This window comes from Etheostoma spectabile, unplaced genomic scaffold, assembly GCF_008692095.1.
Source record: "Etheostoma spectabile isolate EspeVRDwgs_2016 unplaced genomic scaffold, UIUC_Espe_1.0 scaffold00001657, whole genome shotgun sequence".
Classification (NCBI taxonomy): domain Eukaryota; kingdom Metazoa; phylum Chordata; class Actinopteri; order Perciformes; family Percidae; genus Etheostoma; species Etheostoma spectabile.
In genome coordinates this window covers 7,035-31,816 of record NW_022602790.1, presented here as the reverse complement: position 1 = coordinate 31,816, position 24,782 = coordinate 7,035, and the positions used below count along the sequence as shown (strand labels likewise).

General features: G+C 38.8%; 2 non-coding genes across 2 annotated transcripts; one reads left to right on the top strand and one right to left on the bottom strand.

Annotated features, from left to right (window-relative positions):
* Positions 1 to 15,807: 15,807 nt before the first annotated feature.
* Positions 15,808 to 15,879, bottom strand: trnaq-cug (transfer RNA glutamine (anticodon CUG)). The gene has a single exon. It is a non-coding gene; the product is annotated as a tRNA-Gln (tRNA).
* Positions 15,880 to 21,551: 5,672 nt separating this feature from the next.
* On the top strand, positions 21,552 to 21,623 carry trnaw-cca (transfer RNA tryptophan (anticodon CCA)). Its single transcript has one exon. It is a non-coding gene; the product is annotated as a tRNA-Trp (tRNA).
* The last annotated feature ends 3,159 nt before the right edge of the window (positions 21,624 to 24,782 follow it).

Genomic DNA, 24,782 nt, shown 5'->3' with positions numbered 1-24,782 from the left:
GCTGTCTGCATCGAGCTCGCAGCATCCTGAAAGACTCCTCTCACCCAGCCCACAGACTGTTTTCTCTCCTGCCCTCCGGCAGGCGTTTCAGGGTCCTCCGGACCAGGACCAGCAGACTAAAGAACAGTTTTTTCCCCAGAGCTGTCTCTTTATTGAACTCCGTTCCTCATTGATCCCACTCCCCTCATATACTGCTCATTTTAGCCTAACTTATTATAGCTATCTGTAAAAATTCTGTCAATAATAATAATAGCCGCCTGTATATATACACTCACCGCCACTTTATTAGGTACCCCATGCTAGTAACGGGTTGGACCCCCTTTTGCCTTCAGAACTGCCTCAATTCTTCGTGGCATAGATTCAACAAGGTGCTGGAAGCATTCCTCGGGGAGTTTGGTCCATATTGACATGATGGCATCACACAGTTGCCGCAGATTTGTCGGCTGCACATCCATGATGCGAATCTCCCGTTCCACCACATCCCAAAGATGCTCTATTGGATTGAGATCTGGTGACTGTGGAGGCCATTTGAGTACAGCGAACTCATTGTCATGTTCAAGAAACCAGTCTGTGATGATTCCAGCTTTATGACATGGCGCATTATCCTGCTGAAAGTAGCCATCAGAAGTTGGGTACATTATGGTCATAAAGGGATGGACATGGTCAGCAACAATACTCAGGTAGGCTGTGGCGTTGCAACGATGCTCAATTGGTACCAAGGGGCCCAAAGAGTGCCAAGAAAATATTCCCCACACCATGACACCACCACCACCAGCCTGAACCGTTGATACAAGGCAGGATGGATCCATGCTTTCATGTTGTAGACACCAAATTCTGACCCTACCATCCGACTGTCGCAGCAGAAATCGAGACTCATCAGACCAGGCAACGTTTTTCCAATCTTCTATTGTCCAATTTCGATGAGCTTGTGCAAATTGTAGTCTCAGTTTCCTGTTCTTAGCTGAAAGGAGTGGCACCCGATGTGGTCTTCTGCTGCTGTAGCCCATCTGCCTCAAAGTTCGACGTACTGTGCGTTCAGAGATGTCAACCCAATAAAAAATATTATGTAACTATTGGTAATATATACAGTTAATGTTGTGATTTGCAGATGAGCAGATTGATGGAGAGCTTTTATCTCTTGGACGGAAACAGCTTGAACTCCCTGATACCTCTCCTTGGGCCGCAGCTAAAATTTCAGCCCCCAGGTCTCCACAAATGGGTTACGTGTGCTTCAAGTGTAGAAGCTCTTTAGGCAATGACATAAGACATCTTTTTGGCCATCTGAGAGTGATACATGATGTATACTCCACGTCAACATATTTCCAATGCGCTCAAGTTGGGTGCCATCGCTCATTTAATCACATGAGATTGTTTAGGGGACACCTACTGGGCCATGCTGTTGAGTTTAAAGTTGAAACAGAGGAAGAATATTCTTCAGTTGAACTTCCTGACAAGTCAAAGTGATGTGGATCTGTCAACCTTTTTTTTAGAGAGGTACCAAACCTGTACCAAACAAAGATTATTATTTTTTTTTAGACTGTAGGATACAATTCGTCGGGACATCTCTATAGCACCACAATACTTTATTTTACAATGATTTGACACATATTTTCCCTTTAACAAATATTGCGCCCCCTGCGATTCGGATGTTGCACTGGTTCATGTTACGATTTCCATAAAATTGCGATTAATTGCGCAGCCCTAGTCCCATTGTCGTCCTCTAGTTCACAGTTTAGTCAGCTTTGTAGAGCTGGTGCCAACTAAATCAGCCCAGCATAGTTGAATGGGCCTTTTATGAATTCACACAAAAAAATTGTCCAAGTCTATGCTGCATGGGTTAGTTACAAATATGTTTAATATTGCATGCATTTTGTTTTATTGCATTTTTATTATTTTTTACAGACAAACAAGGCGATATAGCCTTGCAGCTGCTGACGGTTCTACTCCCAGATGCACCTTACAGACCGGGGACAAGAGTTGTCCGTCCAAGCAGGGCCTTCATCGATGTCCAGCCTGTGAGTTCAGACCGTCACTTTTAAAAACCTTCACATCCAAAGCAGCATTTACTGTTTTCATATCCAGTAATGTGATTATTGAATATCAGCTCATATAATGGGGTTCTATATCAGATTAATCAAGTGTCCTTGCGTTCTGTTTCATTTTGATATGTCTTTTATTCTTGAAATCTAGGACTAGGCAAAGGCTAGGCTCCCTAGGCTTGTTAAGAATATTATATTTGTATTTATTCTTTTTTTTTTTTTCTTTCTTTCAGATTGCTACCAACATGGCAGAGTACCTGATGAGATCCAGCACAGAGCCCCCATACATTCTAATGCTGGGGGAAGGACATCAGTGTTCACAAGCTTTTTTCATTGTGAATGGGGGGGGGGCCTTGGAGCAGCCGTCTCTTTGGCTGCTGTGGACGTCTGTCTCATGGCGTTCTTGGTCTTCTATGTCGGTTATCCAAAACTTTGTGCTAAAGTTTGGGAGTTCATCCAGACAACCGTGTTTCAGAGACCAGGACATGAATCTAACGCTGTCAAATTAATGCGAGCTCAGTTAGCTACTATGCAGTTTTTTAATTTCTATGTAGGCTATGTCACACGGTTGAGTTAAAGGGCCCATATTCTGCACTGAAGACAGAGGACATTCAGGAACCAGATCTCACTCAGACACCATGGATGGTTTTTATTGTGTGTGTGTGTGTGTGTGTGTGTGTGGTGTGTGTGTGTGTGTGTACCAGAGACACAAATAACCCCCAAATCCCAGAAAAAAGAGATTGTTTTTTGGGCGCTTTAACATTTAACAGTTGGTTTGAAAGTTCAATGCATGAAGTTTAAGAAATTGTGACTTTTTGTCCGTTTAGTGATGTAATAAGTGACGCATCACATGTTTTAAATCAAGAATGTAAAATTACTTTTGTATTCTTTTATACTATTTGTAATGTTAACTGAAATTAATTGTAATGTTTATTTTGTCTAAAGTAAATATATTTGGCTTGAAGCAATAAAACAAAATGCTGGGATGTTTTTGATTATTTCATAATATCATCAATACATTTCTTAACGTGAAAATCAAGTGAAAAAAAAAAATACAGATAACCCAGAAAATGGGTTGTATTTTTCTAACCCATTTTTGGTCGTTTTAATCCAACAACATGGTTATTTTAACCAGTTGTTGGGTATAAAATATAACCCAGCATGCCAAGCCATAACCCAACCCTGCTGGGTCAAAACAACCCAGCGATGGATCGGTCCATATTTGACCCAGCACTGGGTTACCAATATGACCCAAGTTGGGTTATTTTTAACCCAGCAGTTTTAAGAGTGTGTTGACTTATTTGTGCATTTGCCTGTTACTATCCTTTCTCTTGTGCCTCAGCTGCCATTGGAACCTGACTCCTGCTTCACTCCTGCCATCCACTGGACCCCCCACCACTAGCCGGCTTACTGTCCTCCTCTGACGGACTCGCGCCTTCCTGGAAACCACCAGACCTGTTCACCGGGAAACCTGAACGTGCTTTTCCCCCTCAAAAATCTAGACTTGATACTTGAGTACTTTAAATAAACCTGTTAATTCACACTCCTGTCTCTGTGTTCTGTCTACATTTGGGTCCTGTTCCTAATAGTTACCACTTCAGAAGTACAGTAAGTACATCATTTATATGTTGTATGTATATTTTATTGTATTTAAACTGTTAGACTTTGATCTTGACATTGCATGTCCTTGTATGGTTTAGTTTTACTCTAAAAATCTGCATTTGATTTTATCATTAGATTGAATACGTTTTTTTTCCTTTGCAATTTGTGATCATACTTGTTATGAATTTACAATAACCCTACACAAATTGAACAGCACCTAGTGCATTTCCAATTACACTTGACTTAATTACAAATTCATGTCTTCTTGTATGACTACAATACTGTATGTCCCTATAGTCACTTCAGAAAAACAACAAAAGTATTTCTAAAAAGACCTTTTATTGCACATTAAATAGTGCAGTTCACCTTTTACAATCCAATGTAAGTTCCACACATAAAACACTGCTGTGGGTTAAGGTAAAGGCAAACTTGCCATCTTGGCTCTCAGCAATCCTATTTCTGAAAGAAAGAATCACAATTTCCGTTTAAGCCCCTTATGTTAAATATCTATGCACACTAGCATGCAACTGTACTTTATTAATTATCTAGGAGAATACACATGAATCAACAACAGTCCATTGTTCTTTATTGTAACTGTAACTTAGTTAAATTAGCTTATTTCCGCTAACATTAGCTCTTAACAGCATGTCAAGGTTAAATACACCAACTTTAGACTGACAGGGCAAACAGTAGCACGACATTATTGGTGCATTATGGTTTTTACAGTTAGCTAAACGTTATAAGAAACTTAGTTATACATGTGTTAATAGTTAGCGTTAAATAGTGATAAGCATTACCAATCACCATTTCGCATTTTGCTGACACTACGTTTAAATTTAGAACAGTAAACTTTGATTTGCAGAAAATGAAGGTTAGCATGTTTTACCATAGCTAGCTAAGTGGCAAGCTAACGTTACAGACAATTTACATGGTAACTTCAGATACATTTACTTTACAATGTGACTCCTCTTATTTGTACTAACTATGGGATAAAGATATACTTGAAACCTAGCAAAGCTACATCTTACCTTGAATTATGTAGGCTAGCTTTCAGCAGCAGTTGCATCCACATTGCCAGTGAAAGTGGTTAGCTGAAGTAACGGTAGAGCAGCGTTGCTAACTCTCAGCTAACGTCAGTCAAATCCCGCCCATAGACTCTATATCCCGCCCACCGGTCTGTGGCTCCTCTCTCACTCCGCCCTCTCGTCTAAAATCATCACATCCACAACCAGGATGGCTGCACCCATAAACGCAAACTTGACAACTCATATCAGATCTCTACAGACTGATGGGTGACGTCACACACGCTCTGTCCATTAATATTATTATTATAGTCTATGGTTAGTCATGACGGTTACAGAAACATTCAAAATTAGACATTCACATAAAATTAAATATCAGTGTAATACTGCAGCTTGACTCTTTGTCAAATAGAGAGGAAACATGAAACAACACGTCAGGATTCTCTTATTGGCGGAGCGTAAGTCATTGGCCCTGAAAGCTGTAACGTATATCACAAGCTAAAAGACTAGCAAACAGCTGCTGGAGCTCGGTTACTTCTGCTGGTTTATAGTTAGTTCACTGTCTCAGGGAAATAGAGAAAGGGATGCATTTCTGCACTAATTGTATGTTTTTTTAACGTTAACGGAATTAATTACCATAGAGAAGTAACGTTAGTAAACCTGTTATTGTTGTTTTGTTGTCTAATCAGCTGCCATCTACTGAAAGCAGCATGACAAGATAAACAACGGTAATGTTACTTAAGTATTCTAAAACATTTAGCTAAGTTAGAGCGTATAGACATGCTAGCGGACTGTTAACCGGATAGTAGCTAGCTGTCATGAAGTAGCTAACGTTAGTAGGCTACTATAGGTTAAGGAGCGTTGCCAACACGTGCACACAAAATACATGAAAACGTGACTAATCTGCAAAATCTGCAATCTGCGAAAAACGGTGCAAAATTCCTCATAGACTTTAATGGGAAATCTTAGGGAAATCACTCAACATCGCTCAAAACAACACCTCCATGCTGCATCGCCATACTTTAACGTAGAAACATAGTTACAAATTGAAACTGAAGACAGGACTTTGGTGTTTATTGGGCTGAATGGGCATTCAGATATCAAGCACGGTTTCTCCCAAATCACACTTTTCCAACCATCACTACTTTGGTGTTGGTAGAAATCAACGCACACTTTACCAATTTCCACGTGGACATATGTTGGCTTTATAGACGCTAAAAGTACTGTTTTTTAAATGGAGGCTTGTTGGTTTAGTGCTAGGTTCGTCATAGCTGTTTCTGGGAAATAGAAAGGTCTTAAATAGGTTGTTACAAGGTCTTTCTCTGAAGGGATAAGACACTTAACACTTCACCTTTAAAACAAATTAAAATTTTTGCAAAACTGGGGTGTTTTATTTATATATATTTTGCTCAGGCAGGCATCGCTAAACCCACCAGACTCCATTCCACTCTCATTTTAGCATTGTATTACACACTTCATTCAAACTGGACAGAAACCAAATAAAACTATGAAAAGCTTTTTTTGGTCTTCTCTACACTTTTCTAACCATCACAACTCTAGTGTTAGTGGAAATAAACACATGCGTTACTCATTTACATATGAACATATGTTTACTCTATACACGCCAAAAGTACTGTTTTTTTTAAATGGAGTCTGGTGGATGTTTTTATTATTTATCAGTCATTTAAACCAGAAATGCAGTCGATACACATGCTTGCTCTGCAGATAGTTTATGAATCAACATGTATGCATTTGGCTTGCCGTCTGCCTACAGCATAGCTCTTCTGCAGCCCGTCATGGCGTTCATAATTTGTGCGATTAGAGTGGGACGTCACTTCCAAAGGGTCTATACATATAGTGCAGTTTGATATATTTATGCTGTATATTTTAAATTAGTGAGATATTTAAAGAAAAAAAAGTTACCAAAAATAATCTGTTATATTAAAATGATTTTATCTTAACAAAACGTTTCAAAAAAAGAAAACACTCAAACTTGGTTATTCAGTTAGTGTTTAAATTTTAAGGTTAATGTTAAGGAAATTAATTTGTAACGTTACAGAAACGATCATCTTCTAGTCTGCCCTTTGCTAGATATTTGCTTGGCAACAGTCCCCACCAATCAGAGACGTTGCTTTAACACACACACACACACACACACACACAGACCATCAGCCATCAGACTTGTACATATTATTACTATTTTATTGAATTGTATTTTATTGTTATTTATAGCATCTTATTTATACAGCTTATTTATAGCATATTCTATTTGAAGATATACCTTCTTCATATTTTTAAATTGTAGATGGGAATTTGTGATTAGCCTCGGTTCCAGGAGCTGACTTGTTGTAGCCCAATGTAACTAACAGAGTGCCTATCCATTACATGTAACCAAACAACTTAACATTGACATTATATCACATCTGGTGACAGGACCCTCTAAACTGTGACAACCTCACTAGTCACTTCACTAAGTTGTACATTAGATATAACTTACCTGTCCAACGTTGGTGAGTGGGCCGAGCCTTGAACTGGTCTCATTTGGTCGGCTGACACCTGTATGGATGCACTTGCTCACAGGGGTCACCTGTAGAAGCAGAAGATAGAGACAAAAGGACAATAAAGAGAAAGTCCTAGAGAGGATATTTGAAATCTGAATTTTAAAAAAAAGACAGTAAGCACTGATAGAAAGACTTTGGAGCCATTTTGTCATCAAGGCCCTGTAAAAAGGAAAAAATACATAACATACTGCAGACCGTGGAGCATGAAAACTATACTCTGATGAATATAGCATTTAATGACTTCTTTGTTTTTGTTCTACCAGTCTGTAATGGTCAATGTCATCTCTGCTATGGTGTGCTGGGTATGTAGCATCAGAGCTGGTGGTGCTAACAAAAGCTATATAAATCATGTTCCACCTGAAGCTAGATGAAAAATCTACTGGATTTTGGTGAAATGTGAAATGTTCTATGGTTAAAGCATTTGTCATGAGAACTATCAATTTCACAAAGTCAAATTTTGACCACCTTGCATCTCCATGGCCAGTCTGAGTCACCATAATCATAGGTAATCTCCTCTCCTGGATTTATGTCTCCAACTGCAAACAAGCAGAGATGGGGCTTCCCTTGCATAGCAATGTACTTCATCTTGGCATTAGGGTTTATATGGTCGTCATTTACAAGTTTGCCAAACGATCCATCCTTTTTTGCTGCATCAACACTACAATCACACAAGTTACATTTTCTAAACAATCAGTTTTTATACTAAATATACTAAATTAACCTGAAGGGAGAAAAAGAGTCCTATAATTCTGATTAGATTAACCAGTGACATATACTTACCACCACAGTTTTCCGTCAAAACTGAACTTGAACATGAACACTTTGAGGAGGTCATGGTATATTCTGTCTCCTCTCACATTCTTGCTTAGTTATCAGCTCACCTCTGTATTCCAACAGACAGTCTCCCTTTTCAAATGGAACAGAGGTGAAGAGGCCACGACCTAATTCATCAAAGACAAAACAACAAATAAGTGGCAAAAAGTGATATGTATTAAAGTTGAATCATAATTAGACAGCCGGAAGATTTAACATACCTTTTACAGCACTGATGTACTTGATTTCAAGTCCTACTTTGTCACTTTTAGCAGCAACATAAAATCTTGCCTCATCCTTTGGATTAATGCGTCTACGCGGCTGCATGTTTACCGTTTTCCGCTGTCACAGCCTAAATTACCAAATGTGATTGTCGTTATTACAACGGTCACTGGGACAAGCATGATCAGAAAAAAGAAGTCTGGGTAAATTAGTAATGTACAATTCACATCTGGATAGAAGCCAAATGATGTGCTCATAACTGCCCCATGCATATTTTGATTCTTTTAAGAATACCTTAAAAAGTGTAACAACATCTACAACAAGTACCAGGCTGGTGGGAGTCTTAACTACATAACAGTAGGATGACAGTTGCTTTAATATCCAGCTGTGCTGGACCACATTCAGACTAAACTGATGGAAAGTCAATGACCACATCAGATAGTTTCTCTAATCAAAAACCAAATGGAGTGAATCTCTAGTAGGCTTCATAGACCATGCTGCTTAGTGTTATCATCCAAAAATAACAGACAGGTAGCAAGAAAAAAGGTTTTAACTAACAGCAGCTGTGTTTAGCTTCCAGGATAAAATCTTAACTTGATAAATATTCTGTCTGTATCTCTTCTCTTTATAATCATACTCTACATATTCTCTTTCTTCATGTAACAGTAATGGGATTCACATTGTATTTGGGTTTTAAAGTCCTTTTTAAATTTGGTTTCTTTGGTCAATATGAATTACAGATTATTATGACATGAAATTTTATCACTGTGATGCTGTTTTAGAATTATTCAAATAATTAAATTGCAACTGACCGGTCAGAGAATGGTCAAAAGTATGTAAAACTACAAGAAAAAAGGCAGTCCCATCCACTACAACCTTACTAGATTCAATATAGTCATATTTTCTCAACAAAAGTATTTAATTCTCTAAAACAAACCCAATGTCTGAGGTAAAAGTTAAGGCTTCCAGGTCCAGACTAAAGCTACAGGTGGACACAGACAGGCAGTAACATCCACTTGTTAATCAACTTAGTAGGACACCAGGAAAACCAAAGAGGACATTATCATAAATTATAATGTGTCTGACAACATCATGGAAAGGTCGACCTTTCTGTTAAAGATTAAAAAACATAACATCCACGAAATTGCGTTCGTTAAACCCAACAGACTCCATGTAAATAACCACTACTTTTAGCGTGTATAGAGCAGCATATCTCCACCAGACTCCATGTAAATAATCTCTACTTTTAGCGGGTCTAGAGCAGCATATCTCCACCAGACTCCATGTAAATAATCACTACTTATAGCGTGTCTAAAGCAGCATATCTCCACCAGACTCCATGTAAATAATCTCTACTTATAGCGTGTCTAGAGCAGCATATGTCCACCAGACTCCATGTAAATAATCAGTAATTTTTTTTCTGGCTCTGGCTGTCTTTGTGACTACCGGCTCCGTTTGGTCAGTGTTTTTTTTTCTTTTATTCCAATTTTGGGTCTGTCAGTTACAGTGAACACCAGGACAGATCCAGCCGGGGACAGGTCAGCAAACACGGGGACCCCTGGTCACCTTAAACTAGCCGCTTTCTAGTTGTCCTCTCCTATACTGTCCGCAGGATCCTAGTCACGTAGACGCTAAACGAGGCTTAAAAGTATTTCGAAATATTCCTAAAAAGTCGTAGTGTAGTATGTCGTAAAAAGTCCAAATTTGTAGTTCTTGTTGTAAAGCAAGAAGAATCTAAAGTCCTCTGGAGAATGTGGGCATTGATCCCGCTACCTCTCGCATGCTAAGCAAGCGCTCTACCATTCAAGCTAATTCCCCCTTTTCAAAAGAGTCATAGTATGTCAAAAAAATTCATAGTAGAGTATGTCAAAAATTCATAAAAACTCATAAAAAGTCATAGTAAAGTATGTCGAAAAATTTCATAAAAAGTCATGGTATAGTATGTCGACAAAAACGTAAAAAGTCATATTCACTTCCTTAAAAGTATGTTGAAATATTCCTAAAAAGTTGTAAAGCAAGAAAAATAAATGTCGGTTATGCCGAAATAATGTTGGTTGTCTCTTAAACAAAGCCTTTCGTTGACAGCAGGACTCAAACCTGCGTCCATCGCCTTAACCACTCGGCCACGACAACCTGAAAAGCAGCATTTTACCTCTTTGCACAAATGTTCATAAACTTTTCAATTGGTTATTAGTAGTTACCAAACAAAGGCAAAGTGCAAATCGTAGTGCACTGCCTGTTTCTGTGGATCCTCGTGGAGGCAGCTTGATTGATTGACATGCTCCCTTAATTGTACCATAACAGATATCCATTGTTTTATCAAATCGGGTTTGGCAAGTAAGCTTTCTGGTTACTTCTTGACAAATAAAGCAAGTAACCACACAATGAAAACTACTGCGATGGCTGGGAATCAAACCCAGGTCAACTGCTTGGAAGACAGCTATGCTCACCACTATTCCACCATCACTGGACAATGCAGCTTGTGTCCATTTTTACAGTTCATTGTCCGTCTGGATTTATTTGATAAAAAAAGCTTGTAAAACATCAACCCTGTGGTCTACAGTCAAGATATGAACATCATTTTTTTAGGACAAACTGGGTTATTAGAAGATTTGGGCTGCAGTGAGGTCACTTGAATGTTAACGGTTGTAGGACCTTAAAGACAAATAAAACGGAGCATGAATCTCACAGACATGTATTGATATCACAGACAGAGCAGTAAAACCTAAGCCATTTTCCTCTCTAAAACACTTCTCATATGTCTTGGGAGTCACACTGTGAAGAAATAATCATTATAACATATACAGTTGACAAAATACATACATTTTTTCAAAGAAAGTCCAGACGCTTTTGCCCTCATGACATTTACTTATGCCATTTACTTATAATAATACACACAGCACACACAGCAATGCTACACAAACATTTGTGTGTCTAAAACAGTTCTCCTATATGCAAAAATAAACATAATAAACATTATAACTCATATAAAGCACATACTATTTACAATTCTTCAAATAAGGCCCAAATATATCCCAAATCTCAAACCAGTGGGGCCATTTCCTCTATAAAACGGTAAATATCTATTTTGTTCCGCTATAGCATCTTATATCGCATACTAGACTAGTGTGACCACAGTGTGACTAGGAAGATTGATCTCTTTAGGACTCCATACTCTTTGTGTGACGTTGTCTCCCATATATGGGCATATTACTTCCTTCTCTTCCGTAAACAGAGGGCAGACACGGAGCCCGGAGCTAGTGGCATAAATAAGCAAAAACGCGATGAATTATAGACATAAAGTGGATAAATCGTGGATGTGACGATATGGATTTAATGCTCAATGACCCCGAAAAAGGCACAGGTTCCAGGCTGGATAAAAATCACCTGTAGAGGCTAGAAAGACCCAGAAGAGACCTCCGTAAACGCTAACTTGTTAGCTTTTAGCTGCAATTTTTGGTAAGTCTATCATTTATGGTTATTAAATGATTAAACTATGAATCAGAGGTGCTGTTTTTGCTCGTGCACGAGTCTCTTGGGTTCAGAGGGTTAAGAATACAAACTGACTATGTGACAGATGTGTAATCTGTCATGTCCTGCCTTCTGAAGCTCTAGCAAGCTCGAGCCATTCCTCGCCTAAAACAATATGAGTCATTCCAGTAAGTGAAAAGGAAACTCACATCTACAAAGATAAATTTGATAGATTTGACTCCCTGATGGTCTAGTGGCTAGGATTTGGTGCTCTCACCGTTGCGGTCTGGGTTCAATTCCCGGTCAGGGAATGGTCAGGACTTGACAGATTCACGTGTAATATTTGAAAGAGCAAGTTCCTGGACTGGTTTTTGGTTGATTTACATTTATCAAATTCTTCCTCATTAGTTTAACACTAATGTAATGTTATTTTGGATTTAAGTCCAAATTTTGACATTTTAGTGCAATGCAAAGGTGCATAACAGATTGCTTTCTACTTACCTGGAGCGATGCAAAGCAGGGGTGGCCAACTAGTCAAGGAACAGCAAGAGACTTGGTATTTAAATGTACATGTTTTACAGTCTCTATTTTACTGTATTTATTTACTTGTATTGTAGTATATTTATTTTATTATGCTCCAGTTTTATGGGTGTTACGGCGGGTATGGGCCATGTAGTTTCCATTTTTATAGATGAAATAAACTTGACATGAAATTAAGTTTACTCTTCAGCAGGTGGAGACATTTCACTTCAGACACTTGCAGCAACAGATGCTTTGTTGAACATCAACAGACTTAATGCTTATTCACATATGACAAGGTAAAATCGTTTTTGCATTCCATCACCCCTTTAAGATCACTTTCCAAAAGATGATTTTTTTAATTCCTCTTTCTAGTCAACTTCAGCAAGACAGGTGCTTTAACCACTAAGCTACAGTGCCTCCTAGAGGTTTGCCTGTCATGCAAGAATACAATGAGCTAGTGACCAGGGTTCCAACTCCCGCAAGGAAATTGAAATATCACTGAATAAAAGAAGAAATCTGGGTAAAACATGTAATGTTAATGTTGTAAATGGCTTCAAAACCTTTAAATGCAACTGTGATGGCTGGAAATCAAACCTGGGAAAAATGATTGCACTGCTATGGTATGAATCATAGTCGAAAAGTAACACACCTGTTGCCTTTCTGCTGGACAATACAACGTTCACTGCAAACGTGGTAACACAGACTGAAGTAATTCTGGGACATGGATGCACACAAATGGAAAGATAAAGGAGAGAGGAGCTCAGTGTGTCAAAGGAAGTCCCCCGGCAGTCTAAAACTATCACAGTGTAATTAAGAAAGACAGAGTAAAGAGAGGAGCCTGGTTGGGCTAGAACTCTCCCCTGCTGGATTGAGCTGTACTGCACTGCCTTCTTCTAGTTTTATATTGTATTATGTTTACTCTTAAATGTGATGACGGTGTCTGCGTAAACTTAAGTACACAAGGTCAGACCAGACGTGAGAATTTTTGCAGCCTACGCTCACGTTCAAATTGATAAATGCCGAACTTTGGGTGGGAATCGGCGTACGCCCGTCCTACACCTGTTTTAGCACATTTCATAAATGAGGGCCCATGTCAACACAATAAAGATTTCTTGAAGAATGGTTTGTCTTTTATAGTTCTAGTTTTTTTCCAATTCTTCTGGTCACACTTACTCTCTCTGGTTGCACTATTTCACATCTTTTGTCTGTAGTTCTCTATTCTGTCAGGGCTTAACTCTGTCTCCCCCACCTCTTCTTTTATTCTTGTTATGTCTTGGCAAGAAGCAATATGCTTTTGGGTCATCCGTCCATCTCTACATCAGAATCCGAAATTCTTTATTGATCCCCAAACGTAAAATCTGGAAAAAAATGCTCCTTCGAGCAAAATTTGAACCAGCGACCTAAGGATCTCAATTTTATGCCTCTATAGTCCTCCGCTCTACCAACTGCGCCAAAGCTGGGGAACAGTAGTGTGTAAGGGGGGGGGGGGAAGAAGAGGAAAAAGGGGAAGAGGGAGGGAAGAAGGAAAAAGAGGAAAAGGAAGAGGAAAAAGGAGGAAAAAAGAAGAAATGAAAGAAAAGATGAGAAAGATGCTAAATTACACACATAGTGTAAGAGTTTTATAGTTTCTATTAAGTCAGATTTTAATTTAATTGCTGAAATTGGAATGTTTCTGGGAAATAAGGGAAGTTTAACGTAGATTCAAAGGTCACAGGTTCGATCCCCACCTAGCACCAGATCTTAGGTTCTGTCCCCACCTAGTGCCAGAAGATCCAATTACACTGTCCACAACTTTGTTGTTTTACTAAACAAAGTTTTGGAGGAATAAGATATTAGTAAGGTTGGGAAACAATTTAAACAAATAATTTATAACGTTTAGATTGACTTTTGAACAATATTTCTGATTTTAGTACTGCATACATTTAGTAATCGAGCTATATTTGGTCAATATTAAAAGTTAGTCTTTATAATAAGTATTGTTTAGTAATAAATAATTTTCTTTTTCTTTAAACAATGTATGACAGGTAAAACCAAGCATTTGTAGTTCTCTTTTCTCTAAAAGCTAGTATGTCTTACAGTAATCATTGCAGGGAAGTAGGGTGTATAAAGGCAAGTCATATGCTCAGCAGTGTGTACACTATAATTTGGAATAATATTTAAATGAAGCCAATTAATATAATACATGCCAACTTTATTACATTATTGATCTCAACAAAACAATATGTCTTTAGGTAATGAATAATATTGTTTAGCACAAGAAATGACTGACTATACAAAGGTTTTTACGCCAGGGAGGAAAATAAGAGAATCAACAAACTAATTATGTACAAAGATTAAAACACACATAACATATAAATCACAATACATCATAGTATTGTATGCATAGTAAAATCTAACTATTTACATTTTCTATTTACATTATACATTTACGAATCTGATCTGAGACATTAGTTCCAAATGAAAACAATTGTTGTCAGAAGCTGGATTCTAACCCACGCCTCCAGTGGAGACTGCGACCTGAACGCAGCACCTTGGACCGCTCGGCCATCCTGACTGATCCAATAAATTTTCATTAAGACCTGTATAAAAAATTCTAATTTAGTAAATTAAACATGTCATGATATAGTTTCTCAGTCATCCATGTCCTAGTTAACAAGGGAAGGTTTCTCAACTGTCAGCCCAAATATATGGGCGTTCATGGAGACATGGAAGAAAGTCCCCAGGGTGGCAATGTGCTTGACATTGGCAATACATTGCACGGGATGTGAAGGCAATGTACAAGAGAGGCCAAATCCTATGGTGGGACTCAAGATCCACCAATGTTTCTGTCCACAATGTCCACCTGAATCCAGAAATGTCCCTGCCAGATGGGAAATAGACTGACAATTGGGTCAATATTGTGCAATTATCTTCAAATAAGTGTCTTCATGGTCTAAATGTGTCAAATATTGTCGTACAATGCCCACATTGAGTCCAGATGTGTTGGTTCCTGATCCATGCTATTACCCCAAAAGATCAGAACTATGCCAAGGGCAACTGGATTTGGTAAAAGGTTCTCCGCAGAGGTTTTGTCTTTAATCCAAGAGACTTTTTTAGTGGGTTTTTTTACACAGAAAGGGTTGGACACAGTGCCCACTCCCCCATCCATATCTGACAATTGAAAGCTGTGGGGAAAGGGGGGTTCCAAAGCTAATAGACCACTCAACAAGCAGTTCTGATGCACTATACTGGCCCATTCAGGATGAGCACTGTATACTCTGACTGCAGCAACACAAGTTCAAATTTCAGTGATACCTAATTTTTATGGTGATTACGAGACTGAATGCAAAGTGTGTATCCCCCATGTAACTCAAAGCCTATCACTTCCAGTCAATACTGTCAAATTTGGAGCTCCTTCCAATTACATTAACAAGCAGGTGACTCCTCAACATGCCCCCACCAACATACTGTTTACAGTCTAAATGACCAAGGATATTAAACCTGTAAGCTTACTTTAAACTAGATGTGGAAAGTTGAAAGGTTGATCTTTTTCACCTGTGCTGTGGCTTAAAAACCAGGTTCCACCGAGATTTGAACTCAGATCGCTGGATTCAGAGTCCAGAGTGCTAACCATTACACCATGGAACCTTCGAAAGTTCTCCATGGTGTAATGGTAACAAAATTTTACTATGCATACAATACTATGATGTATTGTGATTTATATGTTATGTGTGTTTTAATCTTTGTACATAATTAGTTTGTTGATTCTCTTATTTTCCTCCCTGGCGTAAAAACCTTTGTATAGTCAGTCATTTCTTGTGCTAAACAATATTATTCATTACCTAAAGACATATTGTTTTGTTGAGATCAATAATGTAATAAAGTTGGCATGTATTATATTAATTGGCTTCATTTAAATATTATTCCAAATTATAGTGTACACACTGCTGAGCATATGACTTGCCTTTATACACCCTACTTCCCTGCAATGATTACTGTAAGACATACTAGCTTTTAGAGAAAAGAGAACTACAAATGCTTGGTTTTACCTGTCATACATTGTTTAAAGAAAAAGAAAATTATTTATTACTAAACAATACTTATTATAAAGACTAACTTTTAATATTGACCAAATATAGCTCGATTACTAAATGTATGCCGTACTAAAATCAGAAATATTGTTCAAAAGTCAATCTAAACGTTATAAATTATTTGTTTAAATTGTTTCCCAACCTTACTAATATCTTATTCCTCCAAAACTTTGTTTAGTAAAACAACAAAGTTGTGGACAGTGTAATTGGATCTTCTGGCACTAGGTGGGGACAGAACCTAAGATCATGTGCTAGGTGGGGATTGAACCTAAGATCTGGTGCTAGGTGGGGATCGAACCTATGACCTTTGAATCTACGTTAAACTTCCCTTATTTCCCAGAAACATTCAAATTTCAGCAATTAAATTAAAATCTGACTTAATAGAAACTATAAAACTCTTACACTATGTGTGTAATTTAGCATCTTTCTCATCTTTTCTCTCATTTCTTCTTTTTTCCTCCTTTTTCCTCTTCCTTTTCCTCTTTTTCCTTCTTCCCTCCCTCTTCCCCTTTTTCCTCTTCTTCCCCCCCCCTTACAGACTATTGTTCCCCAACTTTGGCGCAGCGGAAGCGTGCTGGGCCCATAACCCAGAGGTCGATGGATCGAAACCATCCTCTGCCAATTCCTATTAAGTCTATTTCTAGTCTGTTAATGTTTAACAAAGCATCTGTGTCTGAAATGAAATGTCTCCACCTGCTGAAGAGTAAACTTAACGGCATGTCAAGTTTATTTCATCCACAAAAATGGAAACTACTCATACCTGCTGTAACACCCATAAAAAGGACCCAAGGGACAAAGTCAAGGGTCCCCGGGATCCAAAGGACAATGCCACGGGTCCCAAGGACCCACAAGGCCAATGCCACGGGTCCCCTGGACCCGAAGGACAATGTAAAAGAAAGTTGATGTGTATATGCATTAATCTAAAAGAAAGTTGATGTGTATATGCATTAGTAAGTAGACCTTGTGGCGCAACAGCAAAAATATCAGAAAACATATTGATATTGCAGTATTCATAATCAATATTGCAATATCACATTTTGTCAATATCGTGCAGCCCTAGTGTGTGTGTGTGTGTGTGTGTGTGTGTGTGTGTGTGTGTGTGTGTGTCTGTGTGTGTGTGTGTGTCTGTGTGTCTGTGTCTGTGTGTGTATATGTGTGTGGGGAGTGGGACTGCTAAATGTCAAGGGCTGGGAGGAGATGGATGCAGAACAACGTGGTAGTACAGTGTGTGTGTGTGTGTGTGTGTGTGTGTGTGTGTGTGTGTGAGAGAGAGACAAATATAAAAAGCTTCAAGTAGACTCTAATAATATAATCATATTGTTTCTTCTACTTATTAAAATATCTGACTTTACTGCCACTATCTGTTTCTTCTTCTCTACCATATTTATAGTGTGTGATTTGCATAATACCAATCATAGCCTCCATCACATAAAAAACTACCTCTGTCCCTGTTCTGTTTTTAAAGACACAACATTAGGTTTTTCAATCAGATTGACAGTCAAACTGGAAATGTCCCCATGTTTCTCCATTTTCAGGGATTATGTTCCCAGTTTTGATCTCAGACGTCTGGTGACTTTATATCACATCAGAATATTCTAGTACTGTTCTGTATCATAGCTACATGTATGACCTTTGCAACAAAAGAACGCGGAAAATCAGTTCGGTATTCAGTGAGGTATGATGTATTAAATGCGCTGACACCTCATTGCACCTGCCAAACACGTTCCACTGAGTGGAGCTGGTGACCGATCCAAGATGGCCGCCCCACGGCTCGTCAGTGCCAGTAGGCAGTAGCGGTCGATGTGGCGTCTGCTCTTTATATGTCTACGGTCATAACTGCCTCAGAGAGGCATGACAAACAATCATCACAGGTTTCATGTTTATAGCATTTACTGTGGCAGACATGTTGCAATTCTCCCACTGAAATGCATTGACCTTTTATAGAAAACCAATGAACGGTGATGATAGCGCCCCCTAAGGGCCAAACTTCACCAAATTTGGTACAGAGCCCAAAGAAAAAGTGTATTTGCATCTCCTGATCACAGCACGTCTTACTGTACTGCTAGTTGGAAAATAACTGATAAAAAAGTTATTCATTTGAAAGACATATGTGAGAGAAGTGAATGTACTCCTTCCCCATCACCATCCAGCTCTACTAAACAGAAACAGTTCAGTAAAAGTAGTTTTAGCTCTGCTGTAGAGTGGGACTTACCTCTCCAAAGGGTTGGATGGAAATGTACTGGAACTCTGTCAGTGTTCTAGTTCTGCTGTCAGTTCTCTTGTTGGGTTTGGATTGGATTTTTAAATAAAAACATTGATGGAATGGAACTAAGTGCATTTCCTTAGCTGTGTTTCTGTGTGTGCGTGCATGCATGTGTGTTCGAACATTGGCAACATGACAATATAAACTGTGTGTATGTGTATCTGTGTGTGCATGCACGTGTGTGCCAACACTGGTGCTTCACATGCACAAGTAGCAACATGACAAAATGAACTGTGTGTGTGTGTGTGTGTGTGTGTGTGTGTGTGTGTGTGTGTGTGTGTGTGTGTTTCACTCCTTGTCCTTGTTTTCACAAAGGGGATTTGGAGTGATAAAAACAGGTTTAAACTAACTGTCCCTGTTTAAGGCTGTTGGGTGCTAACTCTAGCAGGAGGATAACACGGGGTAGACACCACCGATTGGTTTCATTTCTCTCTCCACTGACAGACCTCCTAATGTACAAACTACAGAGCTACGTGTTGAAATTGACTGGAATTCTCCTTTAAGGAAAAGTCCATCTGCTTTAAAAAGATGTCTGCGGTCCCAGAAAATGCTAAAATTGTAATGATGTGTATATGCATTAATCAAAAAGAAAGTTGATGTCATAATGAATAGTTACGATTACATAATGAATGGTGATGATAAATCAAAAAGAAAGTTGATGTGTATATGCATTAATATAAAAGAAAGTTGATGTGTATATGCATTAATAAAAAAGAAAGTTGATGTGTATATGCATTTATCATAAGAAAGTTGATATGTATATGCAGAAATAAAAAAAAACCTTGATGCGCATATGCATTAATCAAAAAGACATTTGATGTTTGTATGCATAAATCTAAAATTAAGTTGATGTGTATATACATTAATCAAAAATAAATTTGATTTGTATGCATTTATTAAAAAGAAAGTTGATGTCATAATGAATGGTGATTATATAATAAAAAGAAAGTTGATGTATATATGCATTAATCTATAAAAAAAGTTGATGACATAATGAATAGTGATGATGACATAATGAATGTGTGTATGCATTAAACAAAAATAAATTTGATGTGTTTATGCATAATTCAAAAAGAAAGTTGATGTGTATTTAATATCAATAATAATAATATAAAATAATATTGTTTTACTGGTTACTAAGTATGTAAGTACTAGGGGTGATCTGAGTACCCGGCTGAAACGAGTATCCGGTGTGTGACACATGTGTCAACAGGATTTGGAAAAACTGGTCCATGCTTTCATCTTCAGTAGACTTGACTACTGTAACGGTGTCTTTACAGGTCTCCCTAAAAAATCAATCAGACAGCTGCAGCTGATTCAGAACGCTGCTGCTCAGGTCCTCACTAAGACCAAGAGACTGGATCATATCACTCCAGTTCTGAAGTCTTTACACTGGCTTCCTGTGTCTCAAAGAATTGATTTCAAAGTACTCTTGCTAGTTTATAAATCCCTTAACGGTTTAGGTCCAAAATACATTTCTGATCTGCTACTACACTATGACCCCCCCAGACCTCTCAGGTCATCTGGGACAGGTCTACTTTCTGTCCCCAGAGTCAGAACTAAACAGGGTGAAGCAGCTTTCAGTTTCTATGCTCCTCATATCTGGAATAAACTCCCAGAAACCTGCAGATCTGCTGCTACTCTCAGTTCTTTTAAATCAAGGCTGAAGACCTTCCTTTTTGATGCTGCCTTTCTTTAAATGACTGCTCATTTCTTTAAATTTCTTATGCTGCACTGTAACTTTTATTCTTGTGTTTTATGTGTCCTAATGTTTCTATTTTGTTTTTAACTGTCTATTCATGTGTTTTATCAGTTTTTAATGCTTATGATTTTTAACTGTTTGTACTTGTGATTTATCTGTTTAACTGATTTTGTGTAAAGCACTTTGAATTGCCCTGTTGCTGAAATGTGCTCTACAAATAAAGCTTTCTTGCCTTGCCAATATATAAGTAATATAATATATAAGTAATATATTAACATTTATGAACATTTCTGAATGAAACACTAATAGCCTTATGATGATACCTAGGCTACTCTTTGGAGGTGAAGCAGGAAGCTGAAGACGGATAACACCGTCTCGGAGTCGGCCAATCTGACCCATCTGACAGCAAAGCACCGAGGAAACACTTCCTCAAAGCCACACACACACACACAGGGACACACAGGGACACACACAGAGACACTAAGGGACACACACACACACAAACAGAGACACACACTCACACACACAGCTATATAGATACACACACACGCATAGAGACACCCACACACACACACGCACACACTGTGATGCAAACTACAGGTCATACTACATACTACTCTGGTGTATTGAATATATTGCATAACCTATAATAAATAACCTATTAGATATAATACCTGAAATTGACTGGAATTCTCCTTTAAGGAAAAGTCCATCTGCTTTAAAAAGATGTCTTAAGATGTCTTAATGCACCTCTCCATATTTCCTGACATTTGCCGTTACAATCAGATATGTCACTGTAAAAAATAGAATGTTGGCACATGTAGGGAGCTGCGTTGGGAACCGGAGGGTCGCCAGTTCAAGTCCCCATGCGGACCAAATTACAGAGTGTGGTTGGATGCCACGTCACATCCTGGGAGCTGCCAGATACCCCCCCAACCGCTCAAGGCGCTGGTCCAGCTGGTAGCCCACTCACTCTCACATCTCTCCATTAGTGCTTGAATAGATCCTGAGCGTGTGTGTGTTTCAGGCCTGTGTGTGATTACTAACAAAGTGTACACAGAGTGTAAATTGTAATTTCCCCACTTGGGGATCAATAAATATTATAGATTAAATTATATTAATCAAAAAGAAAGATGATGTTTGTATGTATTACTCAAAAAGAACGTATAGGTATATAATGTATAGGCATATGTGTATATGCCTTAAAAAGAACAGATGTGCATTAATCAAAAGGAAACATGATGTGTACATGCATTAATCAGCAGACCTCGTGGCGCAATGGTAGCGTGTCTGACTCCAGATCAGAAGGTTGCGTGTTCAAATCACGTCGGGGTCAGATGTCCTTACTGCAGTTCTCTCACGTGTGCATGAATAGGTCCTGTGTGTGTGTATTACAGCCCTGTGTGTGTGTAATAAACAGAGTGTAAATTGTAATTTCCCCACTGAGGATCATTAAATTATATTAATCAATAAGAAAGATGATGTGTATATGCATTAAATGGTGTAGATGGAACATCGTAAGCACCTTTGATCCGCATTAAAGGATCAAAAGCATTCCTTTGATGTGCCAACATTCTATTTTTTACAGTGACATATCTGATTGGTGGAACTCCCTGTTACCATGGAAATGTTCACTGCACCTGCAAACTCACCAACAGCCCTATTTCATGCTACTTTGACAAATTCTATGCTTTTCAGAATTTACATAAACACATTTTAAGTTTCTAAAATAAAAATAACTGTTACAGAGATTATAAAACATCTATTAAGTTGTTCAAATTCAGCTTCATTAAATTAACCCATTAAGTTTCCGCATAATGCATCAGTACTAATATCAAATTCCATTGTAGGTGCTTTCTGCATATTTTTCATCATTTGACACTTAGGTAAATATATGTATCAGATAGCGGACCCAACTGAATGTGTAAGGATGTAAAATTATCTACTTAGTCACTCCACATTTTCATCTCAACAGAGTTGTGGGCTACACTGTGTTTTAATTGCTTTAAATATGCTAGTTTCATGTTTCTGTTTTATGTGATAAATGTGCTGGTTTTACTGTAAAGTGTCATTGAGTAGCCTACCATGTAAAGCAATATATAAATAAAATGTATTATTATTTAGCCTTTGTCTTAAAAGGGAGCTGAGGGAATTAATGTTCCTCAGGAAATGGACCCTAAGGACTTTAGTATGAAGGTAAATATGGTGCAAAAGTGAGAGCGCGCAGATGCGATGTGAGCACTTGTAAAATATGACTTGAGAGCGCGTAGATGCGATGTGAGCACTTGCAGAATAGGATTTGAGAGCTTGTAGCAAAACATCTGTACTCGTATTTTTTTTTTCCCCCACTTGATTCACTTTTTCCAGTACAACCACAACTCAGTGATTACAACCTCTCGAATCTGTCGCTGCAGTGTGCTCTCTCGCATCACACAGCGGCGAGTCTGCGCTCTCGATTTTTGCAACACTTCGTACGGTACATTTGGTGCAAAACTACTTTGTACTTGAAGCTGTGGAGATGTGAGAGAGCAGAGGGGGGCGGGGCGGGATAAACCAATCGCCAATCAGAAGACAAAGCGCTCTTTTCTGTTCTCTTCATGTCGGCAGTGTGGGAAATTATACTCAGGTATTGTGAATTATTGTGAGAAATTGTATTCAGGTATGTTATCATATTTAGACACTGTGAATGAACTTATGCATAAGTTAATGAAACAGAACTCATATCAGACATTGAATGAGGGAGAAAGTGTACTGTTGCTTGGCATCCAGGTGGGGGCGATACCTGTTGGCAGAACATTACATTTACAAGTGAACCGGATGCAGTAAGACCAGAAAGCCACGTGCTCACTCAAAATGGAGGGGAACAAAGGAATTCCCACAGGAAAGACCCCAAATACGCACGCACACAGTCAATTGCCGAAGAATGTAAACAGGAAGTCGCGCCCACCCAGCCAATAGAAATACAGTTTCTAAGACGATATGACCCGCCTTGTGATGCTTTTAACCAATAGAGCTCCTTAAGAGAAGTGATATAAATAGCAAGGTACGCCACTGTTACGGGGCCTTTTTGTGAAACCTCTGAGCTAGTCATGTTCCATTGAGACCCGTGCACGTATTTATTGTCCGGAATGCATTGCTCTGTTTTTATTAATAAATCGTTTTGGTATACATAATCAAAGCTAGAGTGATTCCTTAGCTACTTGAGTCCCGACGTTTGGACCCTCCAAGTGGAATTCGCAACAAATTTGGTAGCAGAGGATGGTTTTCGAGTAGTGGTTAAACTTAGGAATTCCACGGAATCAGGATTAGAAGTTGTTTAACTCCGGGTCCAGATTCCACGGACAGTCCACGTCTGGCGGAACGAGACAAAGCAAAGGAGGCATTGTGTGCAAACCACGGAGGAATGGTCACTGAGAGCTCTCTGAAAGAAAAAGGTAAGCTGAAACCTGTTTCATCAAATTCAGCATATTGTATAATAGTATAAACCAAATTAAAGTGATCAGACCTCCGGGTGAGTACATTATGTAAAAAAAAAAAAAATATAGACTAAAATTATTAAGTGCTTTGTGGACATCGAGCAATGCATTCCGTTTTCTGTGAATGAGAGTGGAGAGTGCGTGAGTTGAAGCATATGGGATGCGTAGACGAATCCAATTTTTTTTTTTGGAGCTGTGTTCTGTGGGAGGTTCGATAAACCGGTCGATAGATGCGCTGCAGTCGTTATACTGATGGGGGAAGGCCGGGACACATAGCCAGCCAGCGTTCGTTGTAGTGGCTTCACCCATAAGGTGGGCCAACGCGTGGAAGTGTGTGAGTGTGGAACATAGAGAGCGAAATACAGAGTGTATAATGCTGTTGAAGAATGAATGTTGGAAATGTGAATGAGTTGATAAATCATAGGTGATTCCAAAGTTTGGAGCTAAGATACGCGGGAGATTGAAACTTGCCGGTAGGAGTAATTAAACTACATGCCGAGGGAAAGTCTCGGCGCGTACAGGGCCAGTGTTCACCATTTGGAGTCTCGGTCCATAAGGCTGTTCTCAGCGGATGTAGGGAGTGAGTGAAAGTAAAAGAAAGAGATAAGAGCAGAGATAAAATTGGAAAGTTTGGAAAAGAATGATTGTGTGAGCCCGAGTAAAGCGTTGACAATTGACCAAGCCTCTGGTCCGTCTGTTGTGCTGCTGTTGAAGACGTAGGTTAAAATTACATGTAAAAATACTGTTGGATAAGTTCGATAGGGTGCTTTGTGGGTTTTGGAGGGAAAAAAAGAGAGGGAAAAAGAGAAAAAGGGGGTGCAGAGGAATTTTGCAGAGAAAGGCAAGCCTGCAGAGAGAAAAGGGGAGGGGAAGCAGAAAGCGGGCAGAGTGGGTGAGAAAAGAGGAGGAGAGCAGAAAGGAGCAGAGGGAGTGAAAAGGGAGGGGCTATTTGATTAGAGTCAGGGGAAAAGGGGGAAAAGATTAGTAACAGCATGGGAGAAGGCTGGTTGGATACCTGT